At 34.6% G+C, this 22085-nt stretch overlaps 1 long non-coding RNA gene across 1 annotated transcript; it reads right to left on the bottom strand.

Moving 5' to 3' along the window:
• Positions 1–11595: 11595 nt before the first annotated feature.
• Positions 11596–21567, bottom strand: LOC118733897. The gene is made up of 2 exons (XR_004992304.1): positions 20822–21567; positions 11596–12416 (listed from the first exon to the last, which is right to left on the bottom strand). It is a non-coding gene; the product is annotated as an uncharacterized LOC118733897 (long non-coding RNA).
• Between the last annotated feature and the right edge of the window lie 518 nt (positions 21568–22085).

Genomic DNA, 22085 nt, shown 5'->3' with positions numbered 1-22085 from the left:
CGATTATTTTAATGCATTTTAATTTTGTGTTATGTACAAAAGTAACTGCGTCGGATCGCAAATTATTCGAAATCTGATTACGTATATATTGAAGACCGCCTGTAACGAGTTTTCATTTGTATTGTGTTTACTGTGTTACTAGTTTGTAAATAGTTGGAGCTAAACTGCCTCAAATCATAATAACAAATTACGATCGCGAGCAATACATTTTATATTGAATTTTGAAATCAGATAATACCCATGTAACTCTCGATCAGCGTAACTAATTCCCAATTGGTCCGTAATTAACTAGTTCATTGCTTTCTACTGGTTCTTAAAGGTAGAATTGGACAATTTCGAATCACTCGGTTTATCGTCACTCAAAGACTATAACTAACAGTTCCGGTGGCGCAGGTTTGAATCCGCCTGGTGGTGATGCCAAAAAAAAATGTAATTTGAAAATTTTCAATGCAAATGAAATATTAATATTTTAAATCTAAGCTAAGAAATTATTATTGTAGAAGAATTGAAAGAAAGACAATGCATAAAATGGTACCCAGGACTCGACATCAGATTCTTCGAAATTATACTGTACCGCTTTCCGCGATCGTAGCAACAGCTAGAACTGGTTACTGTGGTTTGTGGTGAGAAGCAATTCGTAAAGTTTTGCCATTTTCACACCACAAACTCGTGCAAATTTACAGCCACTGAAGGTTTTGATGAATTTCAGTATATCATACAAAAAGGAGGGTTGCCATTAGCTCACTTTTGTAGGGCCGGAAATTCATGACTTTTACATATTTGTGGCTTCGACAGAACCCGTTGAAAGGTCCGGCAATGCATTAGGTATGTCTTCCTCGCTCGTTACGAACAATTCCGTGGTTTTAAGTGGCTCGTAGGTAATCCCGATCTCAATGGTAATCCTATACCAGACTGTACAGCTCTCTATCTGCCTTTAGCGATAATTTCGAATTTTTAGGAATTATGTTCAACCCTCTTTTACAGTCCTCTTAAACGAGAAAGAGGAGAGCACCTGAACTGCTGCCTGGCTATGAGAAAAATTATAATCTACGATCTCGCATGTGCCTGGGAAACGATTGCGTGGTTCAGTGGGCCATCTGATAGATTCAAAGTTGCTTACTTAAAATCTTTGAACCTACCACGCATAACATCAATGATTCGTCCGAAAGACAGCTATGCACTTCAAACACTGTGTCTCTCCCTGAATCCAATCTGCTTGAGAGGTTTTGGACAGAGCTTTTGGTTAGTCCGGGCCTTTATTATGATATACTTAGTCTATGTCGGATGGAACAGCGCTGGGAGCAGCTGAGTTTTTAATAAAAAAAATCAATCGATCGTAAATAAATCGAGCTGGACTTTGAGAAATTCCATTGACCCCTAAATTCCGCAAGGGTTTGAACGACATACTATTTAGTTAGGACTTACCACTCGACCAGCGTTCTATATGAAAGTATGAGCTGAATAAAGTTGTGCACATCCAGTCCGTAACTGCATAACACTGAGGTATTACTTGCTTGCTCCTCAATGTGAAGTCTCTATTTAAGTTTGGGATGCAGAATAACTCCAAGATATTTCAACCCCTGTAGAAGATCAAGTTTTCAATGGTTGAATGAAGGTCTCGCAAATAGCGCCTTTCTTCTCTCTATATTTTCGCTTATAAACGGATGAAATTGACCCGATACAAGCACGGCTACATTGTTGGCATAAGCCACTATCTAATTCCCTTTACGCTTAGTTTGCTCCAGACCACAAGGCAATCCCTTCTGCCTGCGGGGCGCTTCTCACCGCATATTCTATGCACTTGCTATGGGACTCTAACTCGTCGTGAATTGCTCTGCTCCTTAACATATATCTATGGTGACAGGTAATAAAGTCAATGAAAATAATGTCAATTGACTTTATTTCCCACCCTGGTGCGAAATAAAGTCAATTGACACTATTACCTTTTCAAAAGCGAAATAAAGTCAACAAAAATTTGGAAATAAAGTCATTGACGCTATTTCCTCATTCAAATGGAAATAGCGTCAACAATGCTTAAAGTATGTCGATTCATAGAAAAAAATGTTGTTCTTACAATGAAGAAGGCTTTTGCCAAATCCTCAGTGTTGTGATATTAATCCACACACAATCATGAACTACCACCAAGTGATTCTATTAAAAAAAAATTCAAATTACGAATATGTAAAAACACGATGCGAAAAACTAAACGCCTGCGCACAGTTCGAATATGAGAAATATTTGAAGAAAGAGTGGAGAAATGATCCATAACTTGCAAAACATTTTTCGTTTCTACAAAAATAAAGCGAACACTATTAAATTGAAGAAACAGTACATGTCCAAAAACCCCGGAGGAGCACTTAAAGAATTCTGTGTTTTAAATTAGCATATTTTGAACGAATTCGGAATATCTAAGGTGGAAAAGAACCCAACTTTTCTATAAGGAAAAAATTATAAAAAAAAGAATTTTCTTACACTGTATTTATGCCTCCGCCAGCAGTCATTTAAAAGCAGCTAAGGAGAACGACGACACTACTTATTAGATGGCACATTCAACGAGCCAATGTGCCAAAATGCGGGTATAAACAATTATTGATTATTTAATATCGGAACCGAGATCATATAAGTTAATTGATTGGTTTTCACACACTTTTGAAACACAAATTATATGCTTTTTTACTGCAGACAAGTTGTTGCCTCAAAACACAGCAGAAATCTTCCAATCAGGGCTGCCAACTCTCCTTAGTTATGAGGTGCCATATTGAGGATAAAAAAAGTGCCGAAATGTGCCAAATAGAAAAATAAAAGTGCCAAAAAAAGGTGTAATTCCTTTTAATCATTCACATTTAGCAATCAAATAAAGCCACATTTTCAAAACAAAAGTGCAATGATAAAATAAGATAAACCAGTCGAAAAGCCTCTATAAATTAGAAAATTTTATTTGAGAAAAAGAAGTGCACGCAAAGGATTTCACAAAACTGTATTGAAATGTTATTTTTTTTACAAAAGTGCCATTTTGGCATTTTGTGCCAAATAATTTTTCAATTTCGACTGGTTGGCCATTTGAAGTAAAATAGGAACAAATGGCACGGTTTGAGCCAAGTTGGCATCCCTGCTTCCAATAACTTACAAATATAAAAATGTGAAATATCGAGGGCTTGAATTCATTAATACCCTCTATCTGCAATTTGCACAAAAACTAATTTGTGATTTTAGAATCCATCTGGGACTTATTACCTGTCGTTATATAAGGTAACATTAATATCACTGATGACAGTTAAAGCTTAGATGGATTTTTATATCAGAATCCCATCTTTGTGAAAAGTGTGCAGATAGGGGGTATTATTGAATATAAACCCTCGATGTTTAAAATATATACAAATTTTATTTCAACGTATACAAAAAATAAATCTACCTGCGTTACAGCACGTCGTGAGAGGGGGAAGGGGGGGCCGGGGGGCCGCGGCGTAGCGTGACGTGGTGTGCGCGCCGGTCGCGCTGGGTACGCGGGACGCGTGCGCGAGCGCGACGCGCGCGGTGTGGCGCGCTGACGCGGGCCGCCGCGAAGCTAAGCAAATTTAATGTTTGAAAGAGAAATAACGTCAATTGATTTTATTTCGTTTTTAAAAAGGTAATAATGTCAATTGACTTTATTTCGCTCCAGGGTGGGAAATAAAGTCAATTGACCTTATTTCCGTTGATCTTATTACCTGTCACCTATATCTATATGTAGATATCATTCACGACAAGAGCGAGCTCTCAATCGTCTCAAGCACTACGTTAAATGAGTTAAGTTATTAGAGTGAAATCCGTGCAATGAAACGAAAAGGCGACGGAGGAGCTGGCGGGGACCATGAAAATTTAGATTAATATTGAGATTAACATTAAGACCAAGGTAAATATTAATATTTAGATTAAGATTAAAACCCAGATTAATATTGAGATTAGGGTTAAGATTAAGATTAATTTTCAGATCAAGGTTAAGGTTAAGTTTAAAGTTAAGGTTAAGATCAATATTTAGGTTAAGATTATGATTAATATTAATATTAAAATTAAGATTATGATTAAGTGTAAGGTTAAGATAAAGCTTTTAAGTTTAGGATTAAGGTTTAGATTAAAAGTACGTCTACATATAATATAATCTCAATCAGAGCTCGTTTGTTAATAACCCCGTTAACACAGGCAAATCTCACATTATTAGTCGTCAAATTTGTTGTGCTTGTTATACTCACAACTCAAGGAAAAGTTAAGTTTCTTCTCTGTGCCAGCATGCTCACGTTTTTCTGCTATATTAATTACTTTAAATATATTTGATCTTAATATTTTATTAAAAGTGGTGTGTAATGGACATCTTTTCCTTGCTAGCGTCCATTTTTATTTACCTTTACACTAAAACTAGGTTGGATACTGGTTTAATCTCAGGTAACGGATTAACGAGGGATGAATTTTGTATGTCTAATCTCTTTTTCTAATTACAAATTAGGGAGCTGAGTTCGAAAATGAGGATAATCTACTTATATGTAAAAATAGTTTAACGTTAAGATAAAGATTAGGATTAAGTTAGTGGTTCTATATTGCGAAAAAGTACTGATGCAATATGGTGAGTTTTATGGTTAGTAGGAAGAAGTTCCACTTCACTAGCACGTGCGCTCCACGCACAACTTTTTTTAAATAATTTTCTTGAAATGGTGACTAGTTGGGAACTAGCTCTTCGTAAACTGGTTCAAAATAGTTTCTTGAATTGAGTTTTAAAGATATGCAGAGCTATGCTAACGATTGTGTATTTTGTTTCAAATAAATCGAAGCAAATAGCTATTTACAGGGAGCCATTTGAATAATCAAATTACAAAAAAAAAAAAAATACATCTAACAGAAAGCCATATCTCATATAAGCCAGAAAACATCAACGTGGAGATAAATCTTTACTTGATACTTTTATTTTTATTATTAACTTTTATAAAATAAGTTAGCACGCAAATGGCAGGCAATTAAAGTAACGCAAAGGCTCCCACACAAGTAAACAACAGCATCATACATCATCCAGCTAAGTACATATGTACGTACATATGTATGTACATATGGAATAAAGTAATTCCTTATAGACCATTTCCACAAGCGCATTCAAGTGTGGCTAACTCGTTCTAAGCATTTTTCTAACTACTTTTTACTACACTTGTAAAACTCATATTTTAATCAAATTAGCTATTAAAAATTAAAATGAGAAACAAAACGAAAAAAATAGATGTATTGGAAAAAAAGCGACGCGATGTTCGAAAAAAATCACTTTAATAAAATTAATATGCGAATGCACAGTGCTGCATTATAGCCAATGCAGTGGGCGTTTGTTGTGGTGACTTCAAATGACTGCTATGCTAGTTATAGCAAGCAGCTTTTGTTGTTGGTTTGCTGCTTATTGCTGTGCAGTCGTCAGTCAGTCAGAGTCAGTTGGCGTGTCAGTTTGTGATTTCTGCTGCTGTTGCTGCTGGTGGCTGGCAGTTGGCAGTTGGCAATTGGCAGTGTTGGCGTTACTTTATGACGTGTTGCAGTGGCTCGCACGTAAGTAAGCGGCACATACATACATATGCGCATATGTTTATAAGTAAATATATACACACATACATACATATATGTAATTTTAATATAATTCTTTCGAGTTTTCATTTTTCTTAATTTTATATACAACACACATTCTCGTGCATAATTAAAAGAACAAAGTGAAATAAAAAAAAACTGCAAAAATTACCCCGATATAGCCCCCTCTGCTGTCTTCCAGGGCCACATTTCTAACAACACAACTACAACTCTATCTTTTCTAAGCTAACTTTGTTAATTTGCTCTCGCTTACATATGGATGTCCATAACTAAGTAAGTACGTGCTTTTAAATATGCATGTATGTATGTATGTTGCATGCATGTATAGAAAGATATACATACAGAATAGCCAACACTTGCACCTGACGACCAACCTCAACTTGCCACAATTATCCCGCAATACCAATTGTTGCTTTTTCTAGCTGATTTTTTTTGTTTTGTTGTTTTTTGTTTTTGCTGCATAATTGTTGTTATTAAGCAGTGTTGCGATTGCAATTATTTCTGTTGTTGTACCTGTTTTTGTTGAATATTTATAGTGGATTGCTCACGTTCTTGTTAGGATCAATTCTTCATCTGTTCTACGGTTATTTTACACGTACGATGGCGGGTAAACCAAAAGGGACGCGAAATTTTATTAAGTTTTGGCTATTTTTTCTTTTGTTTATTGGATGTTTATTATTATTATTATTATTTTTTGTATAAAAGTACAGCTCACTACTTAACGAAACCCGTGTAAGTCAAAATTCCAAACTTTGTACAAGATTTATAAAAGTCTACGATTATCGACAAATGTCCATCAAAATATCAAACTTTAAATTCATAATTTTTAAAATAACTACCAGGTATGCAGGAGACCAATACTAAGTAGGTAAGGTAGGAGTATGATGAAATATCCAGAACGAAAAATGACACTGGATATGTCACAACGCCAAAACCTATGTCATTAGACGCGCTGAAAGCGAATCCGAGGTCTTTTAAACTTCATCACATCGGGTTCGAGGTCAATATAAAGGTCAAATAGGTCCCTTAACCTCCATAAAGTTAGGTTCGAGGTCATTTGAGGGTCGAATAGGGAACAATTTACAAAATAAAGATACAAATTCATATACACAGGTTTTTTTTCAATCAATGAATTTGTCCCTACTTGTCCTTCAAATGACTTCGAACCTTTCGTGCTGGAGGCTAACAAATCTCAGATTCGTATTCAGCACGTCGAATAACATCGGGATATAGAGGTTTGGTTCAATATGCAGAAAGGTTTTTTGTTTGTAACCCGGGTAGGGATGGAAAAAAATAATAATAGATAGTCGGTTAATCGAATTTTTAAGGGCACTTTTTACAGTGAGTATTAAATTTCTACTTCTCTTGTTAATTAGTCTTAAATAAAATAAAATGAGTATGTTTAGTGGCGATAATTATTTATTATTTAACCAAGTTTGCAAAACCAAAAGTTTGATAAGCGTCTTGTTGTTAAGCGGTTGCGTTTATCGGTGGCTGTAGCACCAGCTTTTGAGAAAAGACTAAATGACAGTATTTCCTTAAAGTTTTGGGTAAACAGTTGTCAACTACAACTACAGAATTCATATTTCTTGAAAATATTTTTTACGATTATTTTACAATTAATCAATTAATAGTCGATTAATGAAACACAAAACTTCAGTACAAATAAATCGTAAATTGGACCAAAATAATCGATTAATTTAATCAAATGATTAATCGCTGTCATACCCAAAACCAGCGTAATTTACCAAATATAGCTTTCTAGATGTTTATTTTGAAAAGTCTTAAATGATCGAAAATAGCTTAAAATGATAAAATGAAACGGTGAAGTGAAAAATTAAAATGTTCACCGAATTACATTTTTTCATTCTCACTTCACCATTTCATAGAACGTTAAGTAGCCCCCAGTTTTGTAGCCCATTAAATTTGATTTATGTAGCTAGGATTTACCCTTGAGTTTTGGCAATTTTTTTTTTGTTTTCTGACGGTGTTGTGTATACTCCTACATATAAAAAAATGTTCGACCATACTTTGTATGGAAAAAATGCATGGCACCGTCAGCAAAAAAAAATGCTAAAAATATTACTTCAAACTTGCGTTTTATTAAATTAAAACTTAATGCGCTTCAAAACTGCATACCACAATTTTTTTTAAAATTTCTGATTAAAATGTTTGCAATTTTTATGAAACTTTGTCCATTTTTCTTATTTTTTCGTTTTTGTGAGCTAGTGAGTAAATAAAGAAACAAAAAATAGCCAAAACTTGTTAAAATTTCAAGTCCCTAATTAATTTACCGTCACTTTACATACACATAAGTACTTATTTATTACCCTTTGTAAAATTATCAAATTAATTATACAACAAATAACAAAAATGGATCCACTTTTTGCTTTTAATTACTTATATCTAAATACATGGCGGGCGCCTTTTCGAAACAGCACAAAGCTCCACAGAAGTTGTATTTGAATGGAATAAGGAGTGACAAAATATATGCAAGTACTGTAAAATTATGTACATAGATCAGTGGAACCGCTAGAAAGAAAAAAATTGCCATAAAACACATTCCCCACAATGTCGTACTTTCACCTCTGCTCCGGTTCGTAGTGGTAAATGTAATCTCTACACCGCTTAAGGTACAAAGAACAATGCCTCCAAAACAGCCCTAGTTTTGTTCACAAGAAAGACAAAGGTATCTGAATTCTCTTTGATACGATTTGAGGAAGCAGCTCTGACTCTCTTTTCCGAAGTGCTATATTTTGGTATTATTTAAGATTCCAAATTTCGTTACGAGAAGGAATGTGGAGAAGGAATATGGCTTTTCGAAAGCAAAATGGACAATAGTCCTGCGTCAAATAGCCTAAGAGTAAGAACTCTATAGATATTTGGCCATTTGTAAACCTGTAGACCTATAGTCTGGTTGAAAGTTCTACACAAAAGAAATGATAATGAAAATATCACAAAGGAACATGCGCATTTCTCGGCAAGTTGATAGAGCCGAGGTGAGCCCTATGAAATCAAAGTTGACTTTGAAGTCGGTACATACTGATTACATTACAGTGAGTTTAGGATGCTAATACTACAACGGTACCCTTACGACTTCCGAAGAAGATTGCAATGGTATGCGGTTTCACATTTTTTATTTTTTGTTTTTACGCAATAGCTGATGAGATGTCCCGGCTTGGTGCTGAAATGTAAGCAGTACAATGAAAATATAAGGAAAATTTACAAACATAGAAGCGATAGCTGTCACGAATGCTCCAAAGCCCAAAACAAATAATTATTTATATGGTTTTAAGGCCAGCATTGACGAGATTGAACAGATAAAGTGACGGAAGACCTTCTGAAGCTAAAAGAATATGCAGTTAGCGTTCTGACCGCTATAATAACTGGCTATTGTGATGAGGCCAAGAAGGAGTTCATTCACAAATTGATGTTCAGACTGTTGTCGAAGAGACTCAACCACTTAGAGAGAAAATTTTTAATTAGCCTGGAAACGATGACACAAAGGCAGACCTATTCAGACGAAGTAAACACTTACAACTGTATGTTAGCTCTGCTCCAGATAATTTTCTAAAAATAAATGATCGTTTGCGAACCAGTGTAATTATTTTTATAGAATAGGTAGGACTGCAAGCCGCATTAAGGATCGGTGCAGCTTGGTTCAATGGAACGAATCACGTTAAGAAAGCAGCTACCGGTGAAGTAACTGGTTCGTGTGTATCCCTGAAGTGCGCTTTAGTTCGGTAGGAATGATCAAATATATATCCTATAAACCTGGATTGATGCACACTCTGTTCTGTTCTGTTGTTCTGCAAATTTGACGTGATTGGAAGGGAATTGTCTCCCTTGAACTGCTACAACGTTGCGGAGGGATCAATTCGGTCCTCTACTGTGGCCAGCTCAACCGTGAAGTAATCCAATGCAATTTTCAATAAAGGCCCAGTTTCATTATTTACAGATACTTTTTTTCATATTACTCAAAAATAAATGATTTTATGCAGGCTCCCCTGGCTTTCGGGGCCTCATATGTACTTGAAAAAATTTTATTTCCAACAAGCAAATACCCCGCGGGCTTCATTGTGTCTTAAGAGAATTTTTGTTCTTTTGATAGCCGTATTTTAATACATTTCATTTATTTTATCAATTTAATTAAATAAAATTTGTCAAACAGGTAGCAGCCCCCTCAAAAATGCTTTCTGCAGAACACTTTCCTAAACCTCATACCCATATTGCAATTTTTAATTTATCTCGTCAAAGTAATTAAATTAAAACTTGCACACATGTGGCAATCTCCACAAGATTATTTTCGGTGGCATGCCTTCTCTTTCTTTTGACGGCTATATTGCAATATTTATTTTATCTGATCAATTTACATAAAATGCAATTTTTAAACAGCTGGCAACTCTCAAATTTTTTTCATTCTATATTTTAAGTTAGATTTTTAGCAATACATCGGTGAAAACTACTTTCAAGTTCATGCAATTGTTTTCGAGTAATGCTCGTACAAACATACAGACAGACAGACAAAAATTCTACAAAAAGTTGATTTGGCTTCTATTGCTCTAATATCTATAATGTACAGACATCGGCCTGCTACAATTTTATTATATGTATAGATAGATAAAGATTTTTTTTTTTTAAATTTTGCCAGAAATCCGCAGAAACTTTTTATATGACCAAATATTTAGCGGAACAACTTTCTTAAAATCAGTATAGTTCAGCTGAACTCGGACGAATGGTCACCCTAGCTATAACCCAAATGAAGTTTGCCTTGTTGAGCGGTAAACAAAACTTAATAGTTTTTTTTTACCAAGCATTTTATGTAAAACAAGTAATTTTTAAGCAAAAAACAAAACCGACTTCAATTCCCATATAAAAATTTAAGATTATCGTTAAGTTTTTCGTGATCCAATGATCGGATCCAAACCAAATTAGTATGGGACTACCTCTGAGGTACCACCTAAAAAAAATAATTATAGAAATCGGTTAAAGTGGTTCAAGGTTATGCGGTAACATAAATAAATAAAAATAATAATAATAATAAAATAAAATATTCCGACAAATTGATTACCTTCTCCTTTTTTGAAGTCGGTTAAAAAAAAACTTAAATAATGATCATTAGTTATTAGGAAAACAATTGTCTGTCTACTCACCACATAAATTAAAAATTTAAGAGCAATTTCAATATTTGTTCGCTTCCTGCCAGTCTAACTGTTTTATGGCGCACGTAGTACCAGCTACTTTTGTGATGGCGATTGTTGCTTTCACCGCTGTTGTTAGTGTAATTGTTGGTATTACTGTGTTTGCATGAAGCAATATACCGTTGTTGTTGGTGGTGGCTGCAATTGCTACTGTATACCGTCCAGATTGCGATTGCGAATCGAAGGTGTAATCCATTTGTAAAATTGATCGGAACGCAGATTTGCCACACGCGCCACCTATAGCAATACACACACGCACACACACGAACGCTTATAACGGCAAACCAGTTCTGCTTTATTTAGTATAACTTAGTCTCGTAAAATCGATAGCGTTTCTTTTTGCGGAAGAATTTAAGTGACAAATTTTATGAGCGTTTTATACTAATTTGCAAATGTTTTGTTTTTCAAAGATTTGTTGCTGTGTTTTTTGTTATATTTTGTTATTATTTTTTGTATAAGTAGGAAATGGAGGGAGCAGAAAATTTATTTAAATAAATATGTAATTGAGTGCCTGGTGGTGTGACAGACAAAAAAAAAAACACAAGAAAGATTTGCTGGCAACCCAGCAATGCACTTTTTTTGGCGGAGAACTAAAATACCAACAACACAATAAAGTGGCTTTTTATTTTACTATTTCTTAGTATGTATTTATGTGCTGCTGATTTCGACTTTCTTTAACTCAATTTTTTTATGTTTTTGTTTATAAATTTTCGGTCTTTTTTTAGCAAAAATATGCGAAATGTTTTACAGTTGTTTTATCGTGTTTTCGCCGTGTCAAAGTTGCAGTTTTTATTTAATTTTTTACTTTTTTTTTTGCATAAACTAGTGGAAAAATTAATTGTTCAGTTAATGTTAATCGCCGCACTTTTTTCACTTCTTTTGTAGGTACAATGTTTTTTTGCACAGATTACGTTGTGCGAGTACATCACCAACAAAAACTAAATTTAGTAATTTTGTTTACGTTTTTTTGCGGCAACTGTTTTAGTTCGTTCTTTTTTTCACGCAGCAGAATTTACAGAAACATGAAAAAGCAGTGGCGCGTAATTTTTTTGCTTTCAACGTTAAATGTTTTCAACCAATCACAACACTCTCAATCAGTATTAGAAAATGTCTGCGCTGTTGTTGTCAAATCCGGGTTTCTAGAAGATTATTTTTTTATAGAGTTTCACTTTTACTTATAAATCCTGTTGCTTTTATTGCTGTTTTTTTGTGTGTTTCAGCAGCAGCGCACAAGTTTTCCAGAATTGTTTTCGTTTGTTTTTTATTAGAACAATTGATTTTTGCACAAGTATTTTTTAGTTTGTTTTATTTTCAATTTTTTTATCTGAAATTTCACAAATTTTTCGTAGTTTATAGCTCAATGGGGGTTTATCGAAACAGTTTTCAATAGTTAATACATTCACAATTTGGTTTGGATTTTTTCGCTTTTTTTCCAATTTTGTTGTAAATTTTTGCTTGATTTTCACTTTTCACACTTTTTTGTAACTTTTGCTGTATAGCTCATTTTTTGGCCTCACATTCTCCAGCGCTGCTTTACTTCGACTGTAGTATTTCAAAGTTTTCTTTGCGATGGTGGTTTGTGATCCCGTGCAGCCTATTTAGATTTCCGTAGTAATGAATAATGATCTGCAAGGGGAAAAAAGTTAATTAGTACTCTTAAGTTTTTTTTTATTAATGTTAATGCAAAGTTAGAAGGCCCTCCAGAGCAAATCGCGGGTGTTGGTCCTGAACGCATTTTTGTTTTTTTGAATAATGACATGTATCTGGCAAATAAGCAATACATATATCGAGCGCTAACAGGCAAAAAAAAGTAAGCGACAATTTCTCACAATTTCCTTTTTGATGCAGAAATGCCTATATGGATATAAATGCTCTACACAATTTTTTTTTATTTTTTTTTATAATAGAATTATAAGCGCACCACATATTAGTTTTAAAAATTTATTTGTTTGTTGTTAATTTTTAAGTAATTTTTTTATAACAAAAACTGTACAAATTGAAGTTTTAAACTTTTTTTGCTGACAGTGTTGTGCGTTTTCTTCCATACAAAGTATATTCAACGATTTAAAAAAAAAAATCCAAAAACCAATCTTAGCTACTTTAAACCTGCATATTACCAAAACTTAATGGGCTACAAAACTGCATACTCAAAATCTTTCTAAGAAATCTAAATAAAAAACTTGAAATTTTTACGAAAATTTAAATTTTTTAATGCAAAAAGTTTCAAGCTTGGATTTATACGGGGTTGGTTAGAGAATAAACTAAATTATTTTTATAACAAAAATAGCTACAATTAAATAACAAAAAAAAACCTAAAAATTGTAAACTTGTCAATATAAAGTGCTGTTATAATTTTGACACGAGGTGTGTGTACATGTAGTGCCTTTAATCCTTTACAAATTTGTTTGGCTTTGCTAAAAGCGCTGTTAATTTGATCGCGTTTTAAGAGATTTACAATTTTGAAAACTAAAAGAAACAAGTAAGAAAGTCTAAGTTCGGGCGGAGCCGAACATTAAATACCCGACGCCAGTATTAAATATATGTTTTCCACCTTTCCGAAAGCTACCGCTACATGATAAGCCGGGGTGTATAAATATTAAGAATATTGAAATTTCAAGCATTTCTGAAATTTACCGTTATATGAAAAGCTGCCGTAATTTTAGTCCGATTTCAATAATTTTCAACGCTTTGCTTTTATGTGGCAAGCGCAATAAAAATACCGAGTTTGGTACAAATTGGTATAACGGTTACCGATATACATATATGTGATCATAAGTGGGCGGTGCCACGACCATTTTCCAAACTTTTACCATAAACGTATTTCTTGGTAAAGAATTGTTGCAAGCGTCAATTTTGAATAAATTAGCTTTAATATTTACTGATTTATCGACGATTCCGTATTTCCCTAAATTACCCTTATATGGACTGTGGGCGTGGTTATTGTCCGATTTTAAAAGATTTTCGGCCATTTGGTATGCTGTACAAAGCCCAACAATTGTGCCCAGTTTGGATGAAATCGGTGCAGCGGTTGCCAAGATATACACATGTAACCATAAGTGGGCGTGGCTACGCCCATTTTCCAAAAATTCATAACATTATTATTTTTCGTCTGAAAATTATTGCAAATATCAATTTTGAGTGAATTATCTTCGGTAGTTTCTAAAATATCGCAGTTTTCGTATTTCTGGAAATTACCGTTATATGGGAAGTGGGCGTGCTTACAGTCCGATTTCGCCTACCAGCCTACCTTGGATTAACGGAAACCTACATACCAAATTTCGTTGAGATATCTCAATTTTTGCTCGAGTTATCGTGTACACGGACGGACGGACAGACAGACATGGCTTAATCGATTTCTCTATTCATTCAGAGCATTTATGTATACATTTGTCTATATCTATCTCGATTCGTTTTGGCTGTTACAAACAACTGTTATGTGAACAAAATTAATATACCCTTGTGCACAAGTGCGCTCGGGTATAAAAATATCAAAATTTCCAGAGTAAATTTTTTTGTTCAAATATTCTTACAATTTTTGGATTTACTTAGCTTAAACTTTGATGAGTGTAAAATACAACATAAATGTAACTTATTTGAAAATCTCAACGTAAATTTTTTCCTGCAGAGCTGTAATGTCGTTTGCAAATTGCAGTGTATCGAGGTCTTATACCCTTTATCTGCAATTTTCACAAAAGCTATCATCACTGATGTTAATTCTGACTTTGCTGTTTAATAGTAAATTCTTCTGTCAAACGCTATACAAGGTCAGCATTAATATCACCGATGACAGTTAAGTCTCAAGTGGATTTTTATATCAGAATCTAATTTTTGTGAAAAGTGTAGATGGAGGGTATTGAATATAAGACCTCGGTATTTTCTAGTGTAGCCCAAGCTGAAGAATCAGATTGGGGGTTGATGTTTTCATAAAAACGAATGGTATTTTTCATTAAAAATAAAGCACACTTAGAATTCTTTATAAAGTGACATTTTCATACAAATTTTCAACACTTCCTTGGCCTTAAGTGTCGCGAAGCCGTAACATAGTTAAATGCCATCTACCAATCAGATGTACCACTTTCATGGCAGATTTTTCGGAGTAGCGTGGAAACTAAATCTGAAATAATTTTCACGGGCCCCATGGAAGTTATATTCCTGGAAGTCGTGACGACTTTTCTCTACTAGTTTCAATTGAAAGTAAGGCACATTAGAAGCATTGGAGCTCTTGGCAACATAGAGCCAAGTCCAGAGGATCATCTTAAAATTAAAGAAAATATCTTCGGTTCCGTACTGTACATAGCTTATGCCAGCGGAAAGATGAAACGTTTCTTGATAATATAGCTGTTCTTGCTATCGATTCATTTCCTAAGTAAATTTGGCCTGATCGGATAAGGATGTTTCTTGATATTAGGGCCCTCTCGAAAGTAAACACTTAACTTAAATTTAAAATGCACGTCGTGTTAATAATAATAATCGATTGGCGCTTACACATATGTTAGTGTTTGGCCGAGCTTCTCTTCCGATTTGTGGCGTGCACCTTGATGTTGTCACACAAAGAGGAGGGACCTACAGTTTTACGCCGACTCCGAACGGCGATTGTATTTTTGTGAGAAGCTATTTTTCATGGCAGAAATACACTCGGAGGTTTGCCATTGCCTGCCGAGGGACGGCCGCTGCTAAGAAAAAACCTCTTTTCTATATTTTTTTTGTGATGTTGCTTTGACCAGGGTTTGAACCCAGGTGCTGCGGAGTGGAAGCGCGCACTGCTTACCACTACACCACAGCGGCACGTCGTGTTACTTAAAATTATATTGGGAAGGATTGCAAACTCTTTATACCGCTGCACAGTGCGGCTGAAATCGAAAGCTTTGAAAAAATGATTCGCAATTTCGTACTAGGGGGTTTTCGGGGTCACTAATTACTAATCCGCTGTCAAAATTGCAAAATTCAATTTCCAGTTTTTTAATTAAATTTGTTAGAAAGATTATGAGTATGCGGTTTTATAGCCCATTCAATTTTAGTCTCACACAGTCCAAGCTTTAAGCAGCTAGGACTTACCGTTGATTTTTGACAACTTTTTACTGTTGACGGTGACAGTCATTTTCGAAGTATATTCGATGGTATGAAGAAAATGAGCAACACAAAAAAAAATCAAAAATCAATAGTAAGTCGCAGCTACTTTAAGCGTAACGCTAACTGAGTATAACTCAAATTAAACTGGCTTTAAAACTGCATACTCAAAATCTTTCTGTGAAATCTAATTAAAAAGCTGGCCATTTTTACACACAGGTGAAACTAATATGTATAAGCGTGCACAAAAAAAAATATATAAGAAGCAGAGATGAGCAGCTGAGTTTTTGTTTTTATTCTGTGGCTAATACTTTCCTACGCGAACTCTAATAGGTTTAAAAGCAGCATTCGACAGCGTTTTGTTAATGTTGCATTTAACCACTCAAATTTTGCTTAAAAATAAACGAAAAAATACCTTTACATTTTTTAATTCTTAAAAATTTCTGTTACAGCATTATTTTTCACAAATTTTTAACGTATTTTACTAACCTTCAGACGTAGAATCCATTTGGTTTTGTTTGGTTTTCTATTCTCTAACTACTTTTATACGTTAATAACTTTTCGCTTTTTATTACAAAAATGTTGTGCTTGGGAGAAAGTCACACTAAAAATGAGTATAATGAGTGGACTTAAGGTACAGGTCGTTACAGTGAAACGTTTTCGGTTGTTAGGTGATCCCTTAAGCCAACTCAATGTCAAAACTTTATTTTCTCGAATTTTGGGCGCACTTTTGGGATTCGGCCGCACTGTGCTGTTACGTAATTGTTAGGTTGCAGCATGCAGACTTATCAGTACGTGGAATATGTATTAAAAATTCATATGAAATGCAATAAAGAGATCAAAAAGTCCTTTAAGTTCACGAAGACGCTTAAAAATCGTAATTAAAAAAAAAAATAGTCCCATCGTCATTGATACAAAAAACGTCAAAACTAAGAGGAAATCGTCAATTCGACAAATGATATGCGACTGAAGATGAATGAAAGTGAACGCATTAAAATGACATTTACATTAAAGGAAAAAAAGTTGAACTCTGTGAAAATAAATGGCAACCCTACAGATCAAAATAATAGTGAAAAGTAACCGGTGTATGACACTGGATAAAGAGCCAATGCGAAGTATTCAATTTGAAAATAAAGTTATCCAAGTAAAACTGAAAGCGCTAGGTGTATTGACGGGATTTTAGCAGATAAATCTATATTCAATATTTATAAAATACAGAGAATGCAGCTGAAAAAATATCCACAAAGGTCTTAAGCCTTAAATGGTATTGCGTGGTCCGCGCGACCTTCACATTATGTTTGTTTCTTATGTAGTTATTTAAAACTTACGATATGCGTGTATGGTTACGATAAACCCGATAAACTTGATAATGTTAAAAAACGGAGCATTAGCCCCTCAACACGATTAAGGATCAGCCAAATAGCATTGCGCTAGCATCCCTAATGTCATGTTCCTTATAAGGAGTGCCAAGAAAATATTAAAACTCAACCCTATAGTATTAATATCTACACAGATGGCTCGAAACTCGGCGGCAAGGCAGGAGGGGGACGTTTTCTCGCGCCACCCTGCCCTGAAATCTCTTTTAGGTTACCAGACTACTGAAGCGTATTGCAAGCTTGGTTTCCTGGCCATAGGGAATAGAGGGAAACTGCATGGGAGATGAGCTTGCAAGGCTAAGCATGACCGAGCAGAACTCATTGGTATGCCGTTTTCCACTTGCAAGCTGCTACTTAGCGAATTTATATACATACAAACAAGCTGAAGGAAGATGGTGTCAAAGTACAACTTGCCGAACTTCCAGGCAGACGCGGCCTATATGGGCTCGGAAGCGATCTCAAAAAGTATACTCTCTTAGAAGAGAGGATATATTTAACATTGTGGGGACTCTGACCGGGCACTGTCTAATAGGTAGGCATGGAGAAAGGCTTATCGTGGCCTTCCGAATATATTGCAGCAGCTATAAGGACTACGAAGAGGAAGCAACGGTCTTAGATCTCTTTGTAAATGCCCTGCAGGCTGCGCCATCTGGGTTTACCGTTCCTGGCCATTCAAATGCCGATGCAAGATGCCTGATAAGATTCATCAGCGAGACGAAGTGCTTCAACAGGGATGAACTGTGTCAAACTGTGGCAACACAATTGGCCTCCTAGCTATGGCCTAAGCGCCGCTAGCTATGACGGAAAATATTAACATCCAATTTGTTTATTTATGTAAACATTTTTTAATACTAAAGGTTTTTTATTGATTCCCGATTGCATTTTCTGGGGGTTCTGGCGAACCTATAAAATATAGTTACTATGAAAACAATTGTTAAAGGAACAATTGGGTATTAATATTGGGAATCTCCTGAAGAGAAACAGAGTTTTCCGATCGAAAAATATTGGTTTTCAAGAATGTTATACCATTTTTACGATTTTTTTTCCCCCATATAAAATGTATGGAAAACTTTGAGCGCTTTGAGCACTCCCTAAATATATTTTGATTTCAAAAAAAAAAATGGGGGTATATTTTTTTTCGGTGTAGAACAATCCTAGGGGGAGGCGGCATTAAAATTCCGACTTTTTTTGCCCACATTTTTGAACCACCCTAATGTACATTTTCGTTTCATTTATTATCAAAAGAGTGATATTAGTATGTGAAATTAAGCAACATAATATTCAATGCACTAGCAAGAATTTATTCTTAAGTTTTTAAGTCTATGACGAATTTTTTAGATTCATTTGAAAGGTGCATTCAACATCAGCATGTTAGAAAAATGTATTTTCACCGCAAGTTTTCACTAAATCAGTTATACTATATCAGAACTAAAAAATATCTGTAGCTGTAACTTTATTTCATCTATCAGCAGTTATTTCTTTGCTTCAACAAGGCAGCTGCTGTACAGACACTATTTTGTAACACGAACTTAATATAATATATATAATTAGATTTTGAAACTTATAAAATCAGAAAACTAAATCAATTTGGCAGCTATCATTTTTGCAATGGCTCGAGAATATGTAATTGCATTAAGACAACTTAAACTAGAAATGGTCAATGGTTCGATAGGACACATTTAAAATCAGGAAAACCAATTTCACCAGGTATTGAAGATGTCCGCTAATAGCCGCGTATTTGATAACATTATCAGATATTTTTTCCAACGGCTTGGCCACACAAACTAAATTTATTGAACTTGCATATGAAATAGATAGAAGTGGTAGCACATATTTTCGAAAGCCCAATGCTTTTGCCAATTAACGTCACGATTCACCATATTGACCAAGAACAAAGGCTTCCTAAGGCATATTTTTTCTTTTGGATAGAACATCGTTTTTCTAGTTCTCTGTAAAATTTTGGGCACTGATTTTCTTTAAAAACAAAAAAATCGTAGAAAATATTTTTTTTTCTAGTAGCAAACGCCTTCTATAGCCAATGAGAAACCTTCCGGTGTACTAAATATTTTTGTCATGAAGTTGCACCATTTGCCTTCAGAGTGGCACAAATCTGCACTACTTACTAGCAATATTTCAAGAATTATTAAAAAAAACTGGTCGTATTTACGAATTCACACGAAATCACGTTTGTACGATAAAAAAAAATTCAAATTTGAAAACTTTTTTGTGTATCGGAAATATTTTTAAGAAAATTTCGGATAACTAGACATGTCCTTAGCGGATTCTGCTATGCATTTGTTTTATTGAAAATAATCAAGATCACAATGCTACTAAAACTTTTCTTTATTTTTTTTTTGTGCTAACACAATTTTTGCTTACATTAATCTATTTACGTACATTTTTCCTCCTAACCGATGTACGTAAATCAAATTGCCTTGGATTAGAAAAATTCCACGAACTCTTAGTAATAAAAATGATTTAGATAACATCTATTGTTTGCAGAATTTGAGGCCAATTTGAAATTCTTTAATTCAAACTCACATTTAAACGATTTTGGGACAAAAAGTAGGCATTAACTTTTGTTGAATTTCACAATGAATCCATATTTAAAGTAACTCCATCCTTTGGAATACATAGCAAATTTTTTTATTACCTTTTCAATAAATATTCTTTGAGTTTTTGATGTTCAAAGTAAGATTTTCTTGGCTTAGAGCCGTTTTTTCCAAATAGGATTTTTAAAAGTGTATTTATTTGTATATTTTTTTTTTGAGAACGGAATTCGCGTTTAAAGGGCAGATAAATTTTAAAACCTACTTCAGCGAACAGCCCTTAGGCTTTTTAGATATTCTAGAAATTTCGTTTAAAAAATTGTAGCATTTGATTTAAAAAAAATAGTTTTAGCAAAATAATAAAAAAAAAAAATTTTTAAGTAAACAGTTTTCATTGAGCTTGAGGCCTTTTTTCATAAAAAGTTATTGTGGAAAGATAACGACAGCTTATTCTACCATTTAAAACTTTTGTTGTTTTTTCCACAATAACTTTTCATAAAAAACGGCCGCAAGCTCAATAAAAATTATTTAATATGATTTATTAGGGCAAAAAACCATATTCTCTTTAAATTTTCTTAAAAAATTACTTGTTTTTGGGAAAAGGTGAAAAGTTTTAAAATTTGATTTAAAAAACTTAGTATTAACAAATAGATTCGAAAAAAAAATTTTAATTTTTTCAAATTAATAATTTCAAAAATTTTAAATACCTAAAAGTTCCCATTAACAATATTATCCCAATACTAAAAAAAATATATTTTGCCACAAAACTTCAAATTTTTTCACAAACATTGCGTGGATTTTTACACTGCAGTGAATATTTAGTTGTTTACCACGGCAAATGAAATAAAAGAACTCTGCATTTAAAAATTATCACTAAAACATACAAACTTTTTCAAACAAAAGCTCTAAAAGGCATTTCTAACGTTTGTGCAAAATTCTGAAATCTCCAACACTAGTCCACGCGGACATCAGCGCCTAAAATCTCACAGCTCAAAATGAAAAACAGCCAAAGAGTTTAAGAAAAAACCACTCAACGTACTTTTAATAAATTTCCGCCCGTATGAAAATGATTTTCTGCAATTTTCCCAAGCCAATCACATTTTTTCGGCATTTCGCGACGCAACACTGCATGCGTGCGGCTTGAATTGACGTTTTAGCGGCGGTATGAGCAGGCGAAGCGTTTCGTATTGGCTTTGCATGCGTTCGATGAAAGCGGGTTTTAAAAACATTTTGTTTTGCTTAATCTTTGTTGTTATTTTTTAGCAATTAAAATAATCGAGTACTTAAAAAATGTTCACGATTTTAATTTTCACAGCGCGTATGCGATTTTGCGTTGAACGATTTGTTGCTGGCGAATTTTTATTTCATACTTTTTTGTTGAGTATTTTAATTCTTTCTCTTAATTGAAATAATTTCTTCTTAAGAACTCAATTAATTCTTTTTTTTTGGAAAATATATATTTTTTTAAGAATTTTGTATTTTGTGTTGTGTATTACTACTATATGTGTTGTGTGCTGCACTTGTCCGGCGAATGAGAACAACAACACACGCGCGCAACAAAATTTTTTCGCCGGTGCAAGCCAAACAAACGTACGAAGGTATCTGCAAGAACTGCAGTGGCATCGCGTGCAAAATCTCTGTCAGAGTCAGAGGCAGTCGCATGGCCTGGCGTAGCGTCGCGTCGCATTGCGCTGCGTCGTCCATCCATACAACACAACAAAACCCTTCGAACCATGCAACCAACCAGTCAAAAAAAACACCACCGAGTAAGCGGCCAACAACCAGCAGGCAAGAAGAGCCGCAAAAGCCAAAGCCAAGCGACCAGGCTGAGTGGCAAAATCAACGAACGCAATAATTGCAACAACTCAGCAGTGTGTGGTGGATAAGGTGCTGGGGAAAGAGGGGAGGTAGGCAACGCAACGCACTCAAGCCCGCCGCCATTCGAAGCCACTCAGCAACCAACTAAACAAGCAGCAAATTTAATGCAAAAGTGTGCCTATGTTGGTGTGGTTATGCATGTTGCTGCAACTCTTTTACTGCCTTCGTTGTGTTGCTTGCAACAAGGCTCTAACTTTTTACCATGAAAGAGCTGCAGCGCTCAAAAAGAGAATCGGTTGTGCTGCTAAAGTGGCTAAGAGTTGCATAAAATGTGCGTCTCTTGTTAGCAACATTGCAGCAACAGTAACAGCCACAGCAACAGCAGCAGTGGCGTTGCATGCAACATTCACTGTTGCGTCGCAATGCCCTTGCAACACATTGCCGGCGCTGTGAGTGTGCCCTTCTTCCCTTTCCTGTTTATTTAT

The sequence above is a fragment of the Rhagoletis pomonella genome, unplaced genomic scaffold (genome assembly GCF_013731165.1).
Source record: "Rhagoletis pomonella isolate Grant_MI unplaced genomic scaffold, Rhpom_1.0 Rhpom_scaffold_00002, whole genome shotgun sequence".
Lineage (NCBI taxonomy): Eukaryota > Metazoa > Arthropoda > Insecta > Diptera > Tephritidae > Rhagoletis > Rhagoletis pomonella.
Note: the sequence above shows the minus strand (reverse complement) of the source record. Positions and strands in the feature narration are given on the sequence as shown.